The sequence below is a fragment of the Dermacentor andersoni genome, chromosome 3, assembly GCF_023375885.2.
Source record: "Dermacentor andersoni chromosome 3, qqDerAnde1_hic_scaffold, whole genome shotgun sequence".
Lineage (NCBI taxonomy): Eukaryota > Metazoa > Arthropoda > Arachnida > Ixodida > Ixodidae > Dermacentor > Dermacentor andersoni.
In genome coordinates this window covers 178,693,396-178,707,632 of record NC_092816.1, presented here as the reverse complement: position 1 = coordinate 178,707,632, position 14,237 = coordinate 178,693,396, and the positions used below count along the sequence as shown (strand labels likewise).

Sequence of the window (14,237 nt, the reverse complement as noted above, 5' to 3'; positions counted from 1 at the left end):
AAATGATGTTGAGATACGCCGATGCTAAAAGTGGATATGACCCTCATGCGCAGTACTTTCTTCACAGTTTAAGAACAACATAGCTCTGTTCAGAAAGCTTTGCTCTTGGCACACGGGTATGATTTCTATTGTACATTGTTCTGCATGCTATGTCAGATTTCAAGTGCGACTGAAATTCTGTTCAGGGAAACCATAGTTGCTATAGAAATTATTGTTGCGTACTGAAAATGTGCTTTTTAGTTTTTGAAATTTTTGGATGGAAGTAAGCGTTTGTCTTCAAGCAAAACAACGCGACACTGCTGTACCCTTGTGCATGCAAATGATTTATGGCTTAGAACAGCGTTCTGCTTCGGGGATGACAAGTCAATGCGAATGAAAAACGAAATAAAATGGTAAATCTGTACTGACCACTTGTGTGTTATTGCTCATTTTGATGCACACCACTCGTGTATTGCTCCTACCCCACTGTGTAGACGAAACGAAAGTCTTGGGTGAGGTTTATTTTCTTGTTTATTCTGCTCTTAAACCTGCAGTGAAGTTAGCGGTAAGTCATGATCATTGCTGTCCTCTTTAGGTGTACATATTCTGTGTATGCATCAGGGTGAGTTCTTGTCTGCTAAAATATTAGTGGCAACATACAGACGTCGCGGAAAACTTGTACTCAGGCACGTGAACCGCTGGAGAATGTAATGAGTACTTCAATTGACACCTCTACACATATCTACCCAATATATACGTTGAAAGTGATGATTTGTGGGAAAAATAAAATATAGCTCGCGAAAAAAAATTGTTATAGTGACTCAGCGGATATGGCGTTGCATATAAGCATGAGGTCGTCGGATGAAACCCAGGCCGATGTGGCCGCGTTATTTAGGGGTGACGAGCGAAAATTGCCCGTGTGCAATGCACTGGGTGCCCATTAATGAACCGCAGGTGGTCAAAACTTTTTCCGTTGTCCCGCACTACAGCGTACTTCTTTATCAGATCGTAGTTTTGGGACGTAAAGCCCCTCAATTGAACTGTTTACCGATGTAAAGAGTGCCACAGATTCCACGCACTGAAAATATATGTAGCGCAACGCATTTTGAAGGTAGCCTACTATACAGCATTGTATGGTGCTCGAGAAAGCGTTATCAGGTGTACTAACACGTCTTTTCTAAATTTACGAAGTGTGTGTGTGGTCTGACAGCAGAAAGACGGCGACAATAAGCTTGACGACAATCGTATGACGGCGCCGTCATTATTTATACTGCGTCCGTTCGACGTGAATTTATATGGTATGCTAATTCCTGTGTTCTGCATGTCATTTAACGGGTGTAGACGAGAGTTACACGCATTGTGACGTTGTGTGCGACTAAGTGTTACGCAGTCGTGCATACTTATGTCTATGTATGACTCAAGCATCATAAAATATATTTGGCGTGGCGTGAGTTTTAGTTGGATTGCCTGTCGCATGCGTGTTCGCATCTCATCGACAACGTCTGTTGTTACTCACTCGCTCCCGGAGCGCTATGCCTGATAACGGCAGAAAACGTGAAATTAGTAGAGCAGTCGTGAAGCAGAAAAAAAGTCATTTTGATACTGAATTTAATTTGGAAGGATGAGATGAAACAGTGGCTCAGGAACGAAAAACTGGTCGAACTGGGAACAACATGTTTAGGAATATACAATTATTGAATGTAAAGAATGCAATCGTTTCACAATCTTCCTTTCCTATATTACTGCGTGTGTCGGACAACCACTTGATATCGCTTGAGGTGAGACTTCTTGTTAAATCAGAATCACAAGAATTGCATTTTGTCTACAAGCCAGAGCAAGAAATATTCTGCGCATAAAATGTATTTTCCCGGAAAAACCGTAATCGTCTAACTGCTTAACAAGACCTGGTTCGTATCATATCCAGCATTTATGAATGGGTGGATGGATGGATGGATGGATGGATGGATGGATGGATGGATGGATGGATGGATGGATGGATGGATGGATGGATGGATGGATGGACGGATGGATGTACGGATGGACGGGCTGACGTGCGGACGGTTAGCGAGATAGATGCAATGATAGACGGGCGAATGAAAGAATAGATGGATAGGCAGTTGCGCGGACTCATGTATTTTAGCTTTCCCATTGGTATCCCTGGAGAACAGGGCCTTGAAAACGCTGTGGAGCATTAACAAACACGTCGGTAGACATCACGATGCAAGAATATTCTGGGAGGTGTGTGAACAGCGCCCGTCCCAGCATACTGGTTTTGCGTGCGCATCAAGTAGTTTCTGTAAGACGACGCGCTCGTGTTGGAGGCCATCGGCAAACGAGCACAGAGAAAGATGAAAGAACGAACGCGGAGCGGGAGAGGAAAGACCTGAGCGCAGAATGGCGGAGACCAATGAGAGCGGCCCCTTATGTGACGTGCGCGCGGGAAGCTGGCGTCATGTGGACCCGCCCTACCGCTCGTTTCATACTCGCGTAAGCTCGCGCTAGCTCAGCTTGCGCTTGGTTCGTTTGGTTGGTTTGGTCGTCGTTCGCGCTTGTTTCGATCGTCATGGTGGGAACGAAACAGGGGAACAAGTCCGCAAAATGACTGAAACCGCAAGAAACCGCTCTGCAATCTTGCTCAAGTGTTTCGATGTCCTTGTCTATTCTAGGCCATCACATGTAGCTGCGGGCAAACTTCATTGCGACGTCGCCTCTGTGTACGACCTGGATGAGAGCCGCGGCCTATGGGTGAAGTGGGACTCCAATAACAACTCGTGATCCCAGCGTGATGCAACCATGGTGACAGCTCAATTCCGTAGTTCTGTTGCGAAAAGCGTTGAAGTTGTCTTCTTTGAGTCCTTGAATTCTGCCTTCCTGTGAAGCTTTGTACAGCTTGGACAACGTCGGGTCCTCTTGTGTTGCCGTTGCGACAATGTGGGCTGTTAGCGGTGGCCTTGGTAGCACTTCGAACATCACGCAGCTAACTTGAGGCGCGTCCTCAGCGGTTTCACCGAGGGGTAGGCGGCTCAGTGCGTCGGCCTTTTGGTGCTTGCTTCCGGGGCAGTACACGGGCAGTAGATGATGAAAAAATAATAAGCAAGCGACAAACAGACAGTTAAAATCTTCGTAGAAGGCGTGCGGGTCACACACAACAGAAACTATAACGACACGCACGAGACAAAGCCCACCACGTGGACATTTACAACACTCGCGAAATAAGAAAAAATACCCGACAGACATGAAAAATACACGCGACATTGAACGGGGCAAACACTACACTAACAGACCATACAAAAATGAACAGGCGATGGATAAATAAATGAACGATAAAACGCGATTAAAAAGAAAGAATTCGGCGGAAAGTTCTGAGAGCAGGTTGGAACAAGAGGCTTATCGGCGGCGCGCTCGCTCAGATCTCGATCTGAAGAAGCGTCGGGCTGCTGGTACCTCGCTGCCGAAGATCTTGACGGTCCTGCAGCGTCTGTGGATCTATCGGCGAAGACTTTGGCCTGGGAATGCCAGCTTGCCGATCACATCTTCAGCTGTCTTTTTCTGCGCGACCACACCGTTCCGTCTTCCAAGCCACTCTGCTCGCTCGCAACCTCGTCCCTCGTCACGCTCTGACGACCCACTTGACCAACCGGTCCGGTGAGTACAGGAATAATGGGGAGCTTTCTTCCCTACCGCCGTGTAAGCCGCGTTGCGGCTATGGCGGTAATGGCGGCCATGTCCAGATGGACGCTGGCATGCACTCTGTGACATATTGTTAAGAGTGAGCCCTGAAGTTTTCTTGCTCAGTTTCAGCTGCTGGTACGCTTCGGTTAGGTGCAGAGTGCTGAAAATCGTTGCCCGACGTAGTATACAGAAGACTTCCTGCGGTGTTGGCAGCGGGTACGAGAACAATTTAGTCGCCAAGCTTACGGTGAACCGATAGTCCCCGCAAAGACGTAAGCTTCCGTTTTTCTTCCTCACTGAGGCCAGTGGTGTGGCCCAGTCTTAATGTTGCTTGGGCTCACTGGTGCCCTGTTGTTCCAGTTTGTAGAGCTGCCTTTCGTAGGCCGGTTGTAGCGCAAACGGTGTAGGTTTGGTCTTCAGAAACTTCGGTGTGGCGTCCGGTGAAGCATGAGGTCAAGAGGTGGCTCTATGTTTCCAGGAATTTCCGCTAAGGCCGTCTTTTTGACTTCTTCTGCAGCCGCTCGACCGGCTCTTGTCGTTTGAGCAAGCTTTCCTCTGCTGCCTCGTTGACGTCGCTAATCGCGATATTGAGAGCGTCGAACCAGTTTCTGCCAAGAGGCTGGATCCAGTGCCATTTAGAATCACCAGAGGCAGGTTTGCAATAACGCCGTTGTACCCAGTTTTTACATCGACACTACCTAGAAGTGGCAGGTCTTGTCCTGACCATGTTCTCAGCTGCGTGTCGTCATCGAAAAGTGCTGGTATGTTCTGTGTCCATAGGTTGCGGTATGGATCCCCGCTGAGCTTGCGTGCTGCTCCCGAATCGACTTCAAATTGCATCGACTGGTGGTCGACACTAAGACTGACCATGGTCTTCGGTGTCTTGCCGAGATCGTCGACGTTATGTATATAGTACAGCGCTGTTGTCGCTGGTAGAGTGTGCGGAACTTGCGTTATTGTCTTAGGGGCGTTCACGTTTTTGTATCGCTGTGCTTTCCCCTTGGCCTGTGTTTTTATTCTTGATGTAGGCCTTCTCAATGTGGCCAAGCCTGTGACCGAAATTGCACGTAGCAGCTTGGTGCTTGCATGGCTGGGGGCTGCGAGGCCCATTGCAACGCCAGTAACGTTCTGGCTTAGAACTGTCTGCGCGTGCCTGGTCGCGACGAACCTAGTGACTCGCCTGGTGAACCGGCTCGATGTTCTCGTTGGTGTCGGCCAGTGCTTTCTGCTCGAACAGCGATGTCGTAGGCCTTTGTGAAGTTCAGGTCACTCTGAGCAAAGATTCTTTGTTGCAGGAGACCATCCTGTAGTCCGGACACCAATCGGTATCGCAACATAATGTCCAAGGGAAGCATTGTTGCATTCACAGGTGACGCTGTTGACGCCGGCTGCTGTCCTGTAGCTGCTGGTGTACTAAGCGTTGTGCGTAGCGTCCCGAAGTTTCAGTGGGCGGCCAGGGTAGGCGCTTGCCGTCTCTCCCTCCGACTGGTCACCTCGTTGGGAGCGAGCTCGGCTGAAGACGTCGGGTGGCCTCCGGTCGTAGTGTTTCTGAAGTGCCGCAACAGTTTCGTCGTAGGCCCCTTCTTCTGGGCTGCTTGGCTGCACCAAAGCGCAGACGGTGCCGCACGTCTGCTCACCGCACAGCGTCACTAGGTGTGCCATATTCTTGTTGGTATCCGTGAGGCTGTGGCCTTGAAGTAAAACCTGAGTCGTCCAAACCGCCATGTCCACGATGCGCCAATAAACTCTGGCAGTTGGCCCGATGCATGAGTTGCCATTGCGTAGCACAGGGGCAGGTCAACGTTAGCTTGAAATGCACTGCCTAGGCGCCGCTGTTATGTCCGCGGTAGGCGCAATAAAAGGCGTTCTGAACATGGAACATAGTTTATTTCAGAGGGACTTGCGTGCAGCGTGGTCCGAAGTCATCTCCGGTTACTCTCTTGCTGAAGCCTGTTTTTTGTGTCTCTCTGGGAGCCGCCCACGGGGAGAGAGTCAGCAGCCTCGGATAGGGTGCGTCATTGGCGGCTCTGCGAAGGAAAGAGGATCTCGTAGACGTAGCAGTCTCGAAGACATATCAACTTTAGCGCTTGAACTGAGGCCACTGCCACGAATGGTCACACTACCGACATAGATGCCAAGAAGTTTATAGCTACATGGGTCAGCCGTGTATAGTTTCCGTCAGGGACAACTACATATGGGGCTACTCAGTGGCGTATCTAGGTCATCTGGTACCCGGGGCCCATAGGTCTTCTGTCACTCCCCCCCCCCCTCCCCCAGGTGCAGTCGAGGAAGGCGAGGGTATCGACAATTTCCGGGTTTCTGCACCAGTACAGCCGACTTGGATACCACGCACGTCCCCAGGGTCCCCCTCTCCTTCACTTTCTTTCCCAGGTATACACGCTGTTTTTTTATGCGCCAAATAACACAGGGTGCTGCACCGATATATTGTGATAAGCGCATGTGCACATCTTCCGTCAGACTGTAAGGCTTGGCAGCCGATACAAATGCGGCATCATGGAAAATATTGCTCACGACAACAGTAACAAAATTATCTTTATAAAGTTTTAATTACCAATTTTAGCGGTAATATTGCAATCGCAGAATCGAAGCCCTGCATTCATATCTTGCCCAAGAAGAACTTTAAAAAATGTCTCACGTACTATGGCGCGCAGTATTTTGACGGTGGGCAGCCATGAACGAAAACGAAAATTAAATTGTGTGTCAGTGAGGCTGGTCTCCCAACCTTATTAGAAAACGCCGCCTGCCTCCCTGCGGCGCGGGCGCCAACGCTATGACAATTACGAGTTCTCTTCATTCTTATCAATAACGCCTTGTTTTTATTTGATGCTATGCGGACAAACGTGATTGTATGAGCTGCGGTACCACCACAAGATAGGGAACAGAATAGGGCACGCTTCGCGTCGACTCTTGGCGTCACCATAAAAAAAAAGGCAGCGATGAAGCCCGCGCCAGCGAAAGCTTGCACTAGCGTTGGTATGCACTAGCAATGGCTGATTGAGGTATCAATGTGACTGGTCCCCTATTTCATATTTCTTTCGCTGCTGCTATAGTGGGCGCCGCCCGCAGTGCCAAAGTACTGTAGGCTGTAGCACCCAAAACGATTTTGTTTAAGTTTTTCTTGAGTTAATAATATGACTTTGAGTCCTCAATTCTCGAAATAAAGTGCTTCCTCTATAAGTACTAATTAAGGGATTATTCAGGATATGGTTATTACTCATCTGCCATATTTTTCACGCTACCGAGTTCCTAGTAATCACAAAAGCACATAACTTCATAGAATATCGAGAAATAGTCTTACAAAATTCACCTTTTTTTAATAAAATTCCGTGCAGCTGACACAGACACTGTGCTTGACATGTAGTCACACAACAACAAAATGATAAAGAAACGGTTAGCTGGGACTAGGAGAAAGATCGTTTATTCAACACCGCGAAACTGATAAAAAACTAGTACAACGATTCAAAATTCACAAATAGAACATTGTATACATATTGCCGATACACAAACCATGGTGGGACATCGAGCCTTTTGCACTAAAGTAATGACCGGTATGAAGGACTCATTTCCTTCAGAAGTTCTTTTTCCGACTCTTCGCTTCTGCAAACTCATTAATTACTGCAGTAAAGTTTATATTTTTTACATGTTCTTTTTCTATGGTCAGTATTGCCAAGTTTGACAGCCTTTCATCACCCATGGTGGAGCGCAGAGAAGTTTTGATCAGCTTTAACTTGGAAAAGTTCCTTTCGCATGATCCAAATGACACGCAGATTGTGAGCAACAAGCGAAAGATAACGGTCAGATTAGGGAGGGACAAAAAGAAGTTCTATTTGGCGATAAATTCCAGGAACTGTTGTGCGGTCCATGTCCTCGTGACATCAAGGTGATTTCCAGAGGCCTTGAGGTGCCTTCGCAGCCGGAGGATGTCTGGGACGATTTCTTCGCCTGAAAATTCGTCATATATTTCAGTAAGACTCGACGTCAGCATTTGAAGCGTTTCCACGATTTCAAACATCAGGGAAACAGGTTCAATGATGCTGAAAACAAATGTCATCATCGGGTGTCCAGCTCTCTGTGAAAACGATCAAGGCATTGAAACATTTCCTTCTGGTCTGTTCTGTTAAGATCAGGCCAGCGTGTCCTGCTCTTTCTCCTGACATCTTCTTGTGATATCTAACCCATTGTATTACCTCAATTCCGATTTCCTCACATTTTGCCGTGGCTTGGGCGATGACCTTTTCCACAACTTCAACGCCCTGCTCTTCCAAAAACATCCTTAACGATTTGAGCTGCAGGCTGCAGTGCTGGAAGCTGTTTCCTGCAGTCTCCAGGCAGTTCTGTGTTTCGTTAACTTCCTGTAGAATCTCCGACCAGAAATACAGAAAACGCAGAAAGGAAAATCGCATACAGCAGCAATCAAACCCAACGCTCCACTCCTTGTTTCCACGTTGAACTTGGCATCCGGCAGTGCTTCCAGCATAGAGATTATCAGCTCATAGCTCCTTCCTGCTACACGCACTGTCTCGTAGTGAGCGCTCCACCTCGTCTGGCTGAAATTTTTGACTGTCAATGCCACGCCAGCATCCTTCAGTAGTTTCCATAATTGAGGCGAGCTCGAAAACACTTCTATATAGCTTCCAAGGTTCCAGAAAATGTCACGCATGCGTTGACGCTCTCAAATGAATGCACACCGCGAAGGTTCAGGGAATGATTCGCCCAGGGCACAAACAGGGCCTTTGGATTGACTTCGATCTTGGCCTGCAGGCCACTGTGATCCCCTACCATTATTGCGGCGTTGTCGTACCCTTGACTGCGACAAAAGCTTATGCCGAATCCGTCGTCTTCGAGTTGTTTCAGAATACTTTCTGTAATCTCAGCAGCAGTTTTGACTTCTATTAGGAAAAGCCTAAGAATGATTCTTTTACTGTGACTTCGCCGTCATTAATGCACACGTACCTTATTACCTGACACCTTTGGTCCACATGCGAAACGTCTGGTGTGCTATCGAACAAAATGGCAAAATATTTAGCCTCCTTGATTTTTTACAATGTCGCTCTTCACATGTCTGCCCAAGAGTTGGATAAACTCATTTTGCGTCTGAAGCGACAGATATGAGGTCCCCCTTCGGCCGGAAGGGATGGCAGCCTTAACTTTTGTGAAATGTTCCTTCAAAATCGTGTCGTTATTCGAAAGAAATTCCACCAGTTCAAGAAAATTGCCTTTGTTGTTCGACTCCATGTTTTCTCTGTGCCTGTGGAGAGGAAGGTTCATTTTCGCAAGAAATAAGACTACGTCCAAAAGGCGGTGCAGGATATCTCTCCAGCGCCTTCTCTCCGCCCCCTTCTCTCTTTGAAAGGCCGCTTCCAGTATTCGGTCATGCTTGAGATTGACGTCCATTGTCCTCCATCGCTCGTAGCAGGACATGTGATGCTCCGACGACTTGTGTTCTGCTACCCTAGGGTTCAACTTGCACCAGCAGCTGAACCTGGAGACGAAGCAGGCACTTGCAGCTTTTCCTTCTCCGAAGAGCTTTCAGCAGAAACAGTACATCGAATTTGTTGACTTTGAGTACACCATCCAGGTTCTCAGAACTGTCCTGCCATCTGCGGATGTTTTGTAGAACGAACACTTCGTTAAATGCCTGCTGAGCGTTTTAGTGCGCCCTAATTCTCTCGTTACACCTGGCAATGGGCCGTCTTAGTTTCTTATCGGCTCACTTTCTCTACGCACTAAACTTACTCTGACGTCATCTGGGATGGGCATGGGCCACATACCTATGTGAGAGTACATGTCATCTTTAAGTACGTCTGTCGTATTTCTGTAGTTCGATAATGCGTGATCTTTAGTGCCTTTAGATGACGTCACAGCGTCCTCGCCTTCTTGTAGTGAGCTGCGCTGCATGTACTGTGGCTCTTGTCTGACCATCTCCACTTGGCGGTCATCGAGAATGCGGGTTGAGAAGCATCGGACTGATGTACCGGGTCCACCCCAGTGCGTATAAATATACTGGCTTCGAAATTTTGAGATGCGTCCTCTAGCTGCTGCGTTCCCGCACCTCTGCATGTGTCTGATTCCAACGAATCAACCGGTCTGTCCACAAACAGTTCGTGCGCGTCAGGAGGCATAGATGCACTGGGTTGCAAGCAGTCTTCGGTTTGCTGCTCCCCTTCTTCGCATGTGCATATTCTCGCAGTAACCTCTTCGGCGTCATTTGTGGGCACACGTAACGTAGTCCTCACATATTTGTGAATTGACCCAGCCATGGCTTGAAGAATCCTGGCTCGCTCCCTTTTGGGTTTCCTTTGATGAGCACCGCTGGGTCGGCACTTTTCCATTCTTATCCTACAGAACAAAGGAAGAACAATAATTTATACCTTTTATCTGTGACAGCCGTGCGGCAAACTCCCTGAAAACCCCACTCAAATAAAGAGGAAGGTCGGACATGCTCAAAGCGCAACATTGAGCACACAAGAGCTGGTAGTTCGCAATACTAACAAGGTGACTTCACTTATGTAGAAGAAAGCAGTATCACAGCTAGGCAACGACACAATATAGCATGCTATAAATACGAAAAAACAGTAGAAATAAATCTGTTCATGCACATCCAGCTACCTTACCAAACAAATAAAGCACAACAAGCGATTAAATTAGGTTACAACAAAACTAAACACAATGATCGAGTATATACAAGATTGCTCTCTGCTAGCAATGCTTATGACTATAATGTTATCTGTAACCAGCTTGCCAGTCCACATAGGAAGTCCGTCGTCACCAAGGTTGTAGTCTTCTGTCGACGCTAATCCGCAGATGTTCGTTGACCGAAACCGTTCATTTGCACTGTGCAAAAGAGAAACCCTTGGGGAGCTGACGTGACGACGAGCCGAAAACTTTAACGTGCGCTCTTAGAAGCGCAATGGGATGGAGATTCCACTCTTCACGGAGACCGAAGGGTCACGAGATCGGCAGCGCTACCAATGGAATAAATGCCTCAAACTAGCACGAAAAGCGGGCGGGCGTGTCACAGAATCAGGCTGCGCTTGCGCAATTACCGCAGTGAATTGCATCATGCACCTTCTGCGACGAAGAGGTCGTTGAACAAAATAAAAAAAACTGTTTCAGAAACTTTCGAGGGTAGGAAGGAAAGCGTGAAACATAATGACAGGTTTCGCAGCGGTTTCTCGGAGCGAGTGGGAGAGGGGAAGTAAAAGCGAGCCGAACATCGCGGCGCCCGCGACTACAGCCTGTCGAGTCATACGCCGCCAAACTCTTTGGCCGCACCGAGTCTGAGGACGATCCAGAGAGTCCCATTCGCGACTTTTGACGGCCGCACTTATGCAACGTCGCTCTCAACGAACGCTTCGCCGTAAACGCGAGCGCCGCGTGCGCTCGTTGAACGCCCTCTTGTTGCTGTCTTTGTTCGACTTCGCTGCGCGCTCTAAACGGAAGAGGGACCCAAGAGCCTCAACGCCTTAAAACGTCTGACTGTATGTTTAGCGACGCTTGTTCCCAGCATGAACGCACGGCACGAGGGCACCCCACATGAACCGTTCCGCTAAGGCGAGTAGTTAAGCGACCATTTTGCGAATGAAATTTTTTAACACGCACATTCGTGCAATTATTTCGTGGGGTGTTGATAGAGCTGCAGCCGACAATTCTGCAGCGCAACACATCGGGTACATGAGCTCGGGCTACTGGATACCGTAGCATTCTTTGCCATTTGCCCCCCAGTCAAGCCGGCAGAAAGAGGGGTGTCTTCAGACCTATATGACGCCCCCCCCCCCTCCCTACTGGCCCCTTGCACGTGGGCTTCCATGAACACGTGGGCTACCATGAACAAGAAGGCCTGAATCCCAACATCAGATTCTACCGTTTTCCTTCAAGGCTTCACAAAGTGGAGCGGCGGGCACACTGCATAGCTGCAGTTCGTCGCGCTGAGTAAGTGAAACTTCGCGCCATGCTGACTGCTTCGCCTGTCTTGAAGCTTGCTTGATTATCTGCGTTCTAAATTTCAGTCTTTTGCACCTACATTCCCGACAGCAGACCAACATAGCAGCAGCCATGGCTGGTAATTCACGATTCGAGACCCGGCCACAGCGACAATTAAAAATTCGACCGATGCGAAGTGGTGAAGTGACCAGGTGTGTGCAAATGACCACAAATTTCCGGGCTGATTCGGTGACAATTCACTACCCCACTACGAGCAGCACAAGTTAGAGAGTTAAATGTAATCATACTTGACCTCAAGCCAGCATGTTGAGGCAGCGCAGCAAGGTAGTATTGCTTACAGCAGATCGATGTTCGAGTGCTGTCATTAAAAGCTACATCAAGCGAGCAGAGCACGAGCTCACGCTGCAGCGCGATTCGCACGTACGTGCGAGCTCATATGCATTGCATCAGTTATTACCAGTTACTAAAAGGGACAGATGGCCGCTACTACAACGCAGCCATAACTACTTGTTTAGCGGTATGCAGTCAACAAAGATTGCAGGAGGCCCGCCATTTCGCGGCATGTCGAAAGACCGCTGCCGTCGCGGCGCGTACGATCGTGCGCTCGAGCAGTTCGTACATCGCGGCGCGTACCATCGTGTGCTCGAGCAGTTCCGTACACATTATGTCTGCTTGTCGCTGCTGTGGATTCATTTATAGCAAGAATTTCCTCGCGTTTGTGCGCCTGAATCCAGCAGCGTGCAAACCTTACCTGAAGTTCCACTTCGTACGCGACTCACTTCACTTGCGATTGACGCCGCGCTAAAACTTCGCCGCTTAATTCTTGAACGGCGTACACGTATACGGCACTGCATAATTTCTTGCCTTTACGCAGCGTGCCACCCCTGAAAAAATCTTCGGCGCCCGATATTCGCTGCAGGCCGTGATACAATACAACCGAAAGTGGCGGGTCCATATTGTAAACGTGCTTTCCGAAGCAGACGACCGAGGTTGGTACGACCCATTTTAGGACAAAGGGCGCTTTTTAGCCCTTTCTTCGCAGCGCCCCCTGGGCAATGCAAGAGCCCCATTTAGCATAACACTTGTCGCAGTTAATTGCCTGGTCTTAAGAAAAAAGTGCGAACTTGCCGTGGTTTATAGTAATGCGAGCGGCTGCAGCGACGACGCTAGCATAGACTTGTGTCGCCACCTGCCGGCAACAGCAGAAAGCAGCCGGACAGGGAGGGTGGCCGCATGTTCCAGGAGCGGGCAATAGCCTTTCACCCGACACAGCCATATTGTAGATCGTCATTGGGCTTTGATAACCACACTGAGGTTTTACAAACACCGCATCATGAAGAGATAGTGAGATCGTCATATCTTGCTCCCAACATGCAGGCTTGCGCGTTTTGTGTTCTCTGAAATTTCTGGTTGTTCCCTCCAACTCTGTCATGGCGACGTTCGCTGATGGTCAAACGTTTTCACTTTCATTACACCGACTTTCGCTATGGTCACTTGCAGCGTGTGTGCCGATAAAGGCCGTACGCAGCTTTAGAGGAACAGCTGCTGTCACCTTTCAAGAGCGCACGGCCATGTGTCCGCAAAAGTCGACTGGGCCGGAGGGTTCGCTTGTGTGTTTTTTCACCTTGCGATTTCAGCTTTGCAGAGACACCCTGGGCAGCTTTGTTGCACATTGAATTGCAACACTTGATGGTTTCATAAGTGTGCCAGTTATATCACTTTGAGCTACTGCACGAACATATTTCGTGGGATGTTCGTTCCTTACCAATGATTATTTGTAGTAAAACTAGCACAGCAGGCGTACTTATATATAATGAGGCATTGCATTCGGTAATATTTGCTTGAGGTTATCAGAATGGATGAGGTCTAAATAGTGCTGACTAAAGACGACGTGCTCTCCTGCAAATGTATCTCAAATAATAAAAAAAAGGCGGGATATGATCTCTAATTTATAATGACATCGCATTCAACAAATAACGAAAATCGCAGTAATATTGAAATTGTAACAGACATACTACTACAAATAAATACGAGAGAATAAACATTTTTATTGGGTGAATGCAGCTTTGGAGAGGCGTCCTCATACCAGAATGCCTTGAGCTCGGGCCGCGTCCTGGGCCGTCGCAATCATCCGCTGCTGATCCTCGAGGTCGGAGCCGCCAAGGCTCTCTCCCAAAGCTCGTTGGTGTGGTAAGGGTTCGGAGGATTTAATGGTGCCGCTCTGCAATGCCCTACTATGTGCCAGACGGACCCTGGCTCTGCGCAGAAGCGGCATGGCGGAGAGAATTGTGTAGGGGCTATGAGGTGATTTCTAGTTGGGGGGGGGGGGGAGGGAATGTATTAACCTCTAGAGCTCCGAAGAATCACTCCTGCTCTCTAGGTAGTGAATTGTGTGGGGGTGCATATGTTCTGCGGGTTAGCTTGTGGTGTTGTGTGATGTCTTGGTACGAGATTAGAGGGTGCATGCCGTCGGGTTCAGATTCCTCGGCGTCGGCTCGGTATGACAAATCTCGAGCCACGTGGCTGGCGACCTCGTTGCCAGGAAAGCCATTGTGAGCTGGCACCTAGATGATCATGACTGACCTCGTTGGCAGCTTTTGATTGATGATCTAGAGCGTAGT

The 14,237-nt window shown here is 48.5% G+C and overlaps 1 long non-coding RNA gene across 3 annotated transcripts in view; it reads left to right on the top strand.

Moving 5' to 3' along the window:
• The first annotated feature begins 415 nt into the window (after nt 1–415).
• The window catches only part of LOC126524445 (uncharacterized), an 84,207-nt gene continuing 70,385 nt past the window's right edge, over nt 416–14,237 (top strand). The window contains exons 1-2 of one of the 3 annotated variants that reach the window (XR_008611004.2): nt 416–544; nt 13,681–13,806. This is a non-coding gene — a long non-coding RNA (uncharacterized lncRNA). The remainder of the gene's footprint in view (nt 545–13,680; nt 13,807–14,237) is intronic. The other 2 variants (XR_011893168.1, XR_007597964.3) reach the window with 2 other exon arrangements.